We start from the raw sequence: 5,732 nt of genomic DNA, 5'->3' as shown, positions 1-5,732 counted from the left end.
TATTTATTTCTAGGAGAGAGAGAGAGGGAGACAGCGTGAGCAGGGGAGGGTCAGAGAGAGAGGGAGTCACAGACTCTGAAACAGGCTCCAGGCTCTGAGCTGGCAGTCAGCACAGAGCCCGACGCGGGGCTCGAACCCACGAACCGCGAGATCATGACCTAAGCGAAAGTCGGACGCCTAACCGACTAAGCCACCCAGGCGCCCCTCGTCGGCTTCCACCTTAAAGGAGCCACATCAGAGACCACAGGACTCCAACTCTCCACCTTCTGCTTGACCAAAGCATTATTTTATCTAAGACAAAAAAATTGTAGGGCAGCTGTAGATGTTTTAATATGCTTTACAGAATTTAGGGGGGAAAGAACATTAACATTTTAATGCATTTTTACTAGGAGAGAAGGAGCCAGCATAAAAAGAAAGGAGGCATTACATCAGTTTACGTAGCTGGTTAAAAAAATTTACCTTATCCACTTACTCTGAAAGCTACTTTATGGCGGAGGCCTGCAGTTCTCTGATAAACTCAGAGGAAATGATGCAGTTCAAAATTCTAGGGACTTTTCCCCTTTAGGGCAGAAGAAGGTGTCTTCCCACTTGTTTCTTCCATCATGGGTCCCCCGACAGCCCTTGACAGGGAGCTCCGGGCCTGCAGGGGTGTGGCCCGGCCGCCGTCTCAAGGACAGGGTAGGTTGCTGCCTTCCTGCCCTGTTCCAGCCTGCGGTACCAGCGGGAGGGCAGGAGCCGGCTTCTCCGGCTGCTGCTGGGGACGGGGCTCCACCATCGCTTGTTATAAATGCTGTGCACTCGGCCGATTACAGACAGAATTAGGAATTCTCAGGAGGAATTACAAACAAATGCCCAGGAAGCTATTCTGGCTCTCCTCTGCGTGTGATCTGTGTGCACTATGGTACTGCTGTTCATGTACACACTCACCCGTGCACGATGCAGATGCTTAGTGTTGCTCCAGCTCTAGCTCAAGAGTCAGGGTTGAAATAATCTAATGTCGTAAGTGAGATTATCCAAGGGAGTTTTACCCAAAAAGCACTTGCTTTCTCTAAAGCATTTCCCAAAACTGTTGTATATGACATTATTCCATAACAGTTCTCTGAAAAACCCTATTCAGTCCAAATTTAATAAGCATTGCCTGCTTACCATTGAAAATGCATCACATATTTGAGAATATCAGCAGATACCACCACGGACAGTTCAACCTCAGAAACCACTGCCTTCCTAGGGAAAATCAGACAAAAAAGTGATTCTGCACACTGGTCACAAAAACAGTTTTTGTTACTTTTATATAAAAATATAAGCATGTGTGTCAGTCGATGTATGCTTAGAGCTCTATCTTGAATGCACTCTGGTTTAAAATAATAAATATTAATATATTTTCTATGTGACTTTTTTCCCTTAGGGACTTGGTATGAAAATGGTGTTGGCATTATATTACTGAAAATGTGAGGGAAGTATTTTTCTATCAAAGTGTATTTTAAAGGGTAGCTACACATTCTTGGCCAAACAGCATCTTTCACGGTGCTCATTGCTGGCAAGTTGTTCGTGTCCTGGTTTGAAATATTGCTCTCAAGTTACATTGCTAAATTGTGCCACTTTCATGTACATTAAAGCTCAGATTTTCTAGTATCTTTTCTTAAAAAAAAAAAAAAGGCTTTAGAATAAGTTAGTTGGAATTTATGCATAAACTGATGAGAAATATTATAAAAATGCCCACCCTGGCCAGCTCAGTGGGTAGAGGATGCAACCTTGGGGTTGTGGGTTCGAGCCCCACGTTGGGCATGGAGGTTACTTAAAAATAAAATCTTTGAGGAAAACAAAGAAATAATAAAACACATAGACCACATACTTAAAACATAATCAACCTAGATAATTTTGTTTTCTGGTGTTGTCTTATTTTGTTGTTTTCTTTGGTTTGTTGGCAAAGTTGTTTGCTCCTATTTCCCTTCGCCTTTTGTAAAACGTAGTGTCTTCCTTCGGACACTGGCCTGCTGCCTGCTGCGTGTGGCACACGTACACTTCTGAGTTACTCTCCCAACTCTTCCCTGAGTTACTACCAGGAAATCCACGGTAGCCTCACTACTGAACTGGGCTACCTGGACCAGCTTCTCTTTTAATAAAGTGGGATATATTAACATATTAACCACTTTAAATTAATCACAGTATACAAGTTTTTAATTATCAAATTTTGATAACATCAGACTGCTTTGTTTTCATGGCCTATAATGTTATCCTGAGGCTTCCTAATGTGTCTCCTTGTTCACATTCATTTGTGGGTGTGTTAATAGCACTCAGTGAGTTTATTAATCATTATTAGTGCAATTTTAGTTTCGTACAAACATTTCAGCCTCGTGGGGTCTTAAGCTTTGAATGTGACGAGAAACATATCAAAGTGGGAACTGAGTGGTAAGAATTTAACTCAGCTCAACAATATCCACGGGGCCTCTGTCTGCACGCGGGCCTGTGAGGACGGCGGGAACGCCGCGGACCTCGCCTGCTCCTCTGAGCTGAGAGCGAGTCCATTTCTCCGCCTCACGGGTTCTGTCGCTCACCTTGGACGATTCTGAGAAATACTAGCAAAGTTGTGGGAAGCAACAGTGGCCTGGGTGAACCAAGTGACCAGGTTTCAGGGTACGCCGCCCTCATGCGCACTGAGAGTCGGGGTCCGGGGTACGCCGTCCTGATGAGCACTGAGAGCTGGGGTTCAGGGTACGCCGCCCTCATGCGCACTGAGAGCCAGGGTTCGGGGTACGCCGTCCTGATGAGCACTGAGAGCCGGGGTTCGGGGTACGCCGCCCTCATGCGCACTGAGAACTGGGGCCCGGGGTACACCACCCTGAGGAGCCCTGAGAGCCGGGGTTCGGGGTACGCCGCCCCGAGGAGCACTGAGAGCCGGGGTTCAGGGTACACCGGCCTCATGCGCACTGAGAGTCGGGGTCCGGGGTACGCCGCCCTGATGAGCCCTGAGAGCCGGGCACAATTGTTGGCNAATTATTGTCTTTATTTGGGTATATACTAAAATGCTATTATAATTCTAAGCATGACAATAGTGTATAAAATGTTAAGTGAAATGGATGAAAATCGACAGAATAACCAATACAAAAAGAGAAAAATTAGATGCAGGGCAAATGGTCTTTTTATATATTTGGGCAATGATTCTCCATAGGGAATGGGTTTTGTTCTGTGTAAATCAGGTTAAGATTTAGGCATGTTACAAATGAACGAGGTTTCAAAGGGACTTAACTGATTTAGATCAAGTACCAGAAGAGGCAGAGGCAAGACAATATTTTCATGTATGTGCGTGTGTGTATGTGTGTTTTTAAGGGGGGGGGGCATATTGGAAAAGATAATGAACATTTCATATAATGCTCACTTAGCCTTAAAAATAGAATGTTTGTGGGGTGACCCAGTCAGTTAAGCGTCCGACTTTGGCTCAGGTCATGATCTCACGGTTTGTTAGTTTGAGCCCCGCGTCGGGCGCTGTGCTGACAGCTAGCTCGGAGCCTGGAGCCTGTTTCAGTCTGTGACTCCCTCTCTCTCTGATCCTCCCCTGCTCACGCTGTCTCTGTCTCATAAATAAATAAAACATTAAAAAATTTTTAAAAATAGAATGTTTGTTGTAAATTTTACCATGAAGGAAAAAAGTATTTTTGTTTGTCTATCCTAACACCATCTATGACATAGAGTGGATGCTAAAAAAGCTGTGATTTTTTTTTTTTTTGTCAGTTGATCTGAGAATTGGTAGGGAGTAAAAAAAAATGATTTGTATATGTAGCCCAAAGAATTAAGAGATCTATGGAGAAATACTTTATATTTGAGTTATTTAATGCATCATTGAATCCTTTCAACATCCTATTAGGTGGACAAGTACCCTTTAGAAATAGAGAAGCTGGTGCTCAGAGAGTGATCGACTTACAGTCAGGTACTCCAGAGCCTAAAGATGGTTCATTTCTGTAAATGCTCGTGTTTTCTCTTATGAAAGTGACAGGAAAACACAGTCTGCTGGTGCCAGTGTTCACATGCCAGACGCCCTTCTCCGGCTGACTGCCCGTGGCTCCTTACCATGGTGCAGCCTCTGTGGGTTTCCCATTCTCCATTGGTAAAATTCTAGAATGAGTCCAACTTTTCCCTTAGGTCTCACTTCAACTCTAACAGGTAATTTATTGAATAAAATTATAAACTCAAAAAATGCATTAATCCAAAATTTGAATTGGAAATTCTAGGAACTCATATTTTTTTTTAGAAAATATGTGCTTCTAAGCTCCAGTCACAGAGTAAGCCTTGAGGGAGATGAGAGAGCGATCCTAGTATCCTTGGCGCATCCCCCGCCACCACTTCCAATTAAAGGAATCAAGGATCCTCTGCACAACAACCTGGTTTCTGAGACAGCTGCTGTACAAGATAGGCTGTAACACATACGCACCAGAAAGCAAGAAAGCTATTTAAGATGACGTGACATCTATCAAAAAAAACAAAGAATGAATAACCAAGAGCCGATTTAAAGAGCTCCCCGTGTGCAAAAATGGACAATTTTAGTAGCAATCCGATAAAACCGGCACGGGGCTGAACCTCGCCAGGTGTGCTGAAACCGGCCAGTTCACCGTAGTACTTGTAAAGGAGGAGGGCCATTAATCACCTCTACAGCATATGGGGGAACACATTTATTTTGAAAGCACATCAATAGAGGGAACTTAGGGGCATTTATTCAACCTTTTCTAAGTGAATGATGCCTCATGATGATCTAAAGATTGGAAATGCGAGTTTCTCTTTGTATCCGTGTCTGCCTGGACCTGAAGAAGGGTTAATGGGATCAGGTTACTGTTGTGAGATCCTGAATGTGATATAACCTCGTGACTCCTAAGATCTTAAAAATGAGAACCAAGTATCACGTGCCGACTGATAAAACCATAAAGTGCCTCCTTTGCACGGTTTTTGCCGAAAATCGAATCTGAATCTAAAGTCACCTCTGGATCCAGTTCATGAAAATACAGGGAATGGAAGAACAGGACGCCATGGGAATGAAGCCAGCCAGAGTTTGGTTTCTTCAGCAAATAAACTTCCCGGAAAACAGGAGGAAAAAATCTATAAATTTAGGAGAATTAAGAGACAGGTCAACAAACTGCAGCATGTGGGCCGTATTTGAATTGTGATTCCAACAAGTTAGAAGTAGGTGATACCAGACAGAAGATGACATCAGGAAGTACTGTCAGGGAGGGTCCGAGACGGGGACATGAGAAGACCCTGCCTCCCTCCTCAGAGTCCACACCACACACGGAGTCCACACCAATGCACAGGGCCAGCCGAGCCGCGTCTAGGACAGAGGACGGAGCGACCGTGGGAGGGACAGCAGGAGGGACCCAGCGCCGACCCCGGCGCCATCCACGGCTGGAGGGCCGGCCCTGAGAGATGCTGAGCAGATGGTCTACGCTGGGGCACAGAAATGAGAGCGGCTGTGGTTTAAAGGACCCAGGCCTGGAGTGNAGTCCCCTGCCCCCAGCCTGCACCCCCAGCCCGCCCACCGCGGCCCCAGCACGGCCCACAGCAGGACACGCCCCGACCACGCCCACCGGGGGCTCCAGTCCTGCCCCGTGACACGGGTACGCACCTGCCCTCTCCCACTTCCGCTCCACGTGATCACCAGGCACCCTCGTGAGAGGCCCTCGGGTGTCCAGCCCCGCGTCAGCAGCACCTGTCCTGCAAGGAGCCCCGGCCGCGCCACCAGGGTGACG

The 5,732-nt window shown here is 46.1% G+C and overlaps 1 protein-coding gene across 1 annotated transcript in view; it reads left to right on the top strand.

Annotated features, from left to right (window-relative positions):
- The window catches only part of DYNC2H1 (dynein cytoplasmic 2 heavy chain 1), a 301,089-nt gene that overhangs the window by 294,090 nt on the left and 1,267 nt on the right, over positions 1–5,732 (top strand). The gene's annotated exons all lie outside the window — the stretch shown is intronic.

The sequence above is a fragment of the Crocuta crocuta genome, unplaced genomic scaffold, assembly GCF_008692635.1.
Source record: "Crocuta crocuta isolate KB4526 unplaced genomic scaffold, BGI_CrCroc_1.0 scaffold80, whole genome shotgun sequence".
In the NCBI taxonomy this organism is placed as follows: Eukaryota; Metazoa; Chordata; class Mammalia; order Carnivora; family Hyaenidae; genus Crocuta; species Crocuta crocuta.
Note: the sequence above shows the minus strand (reverse complement) of the source record. Positions and strands in the feature narration are given on the sequence as shown.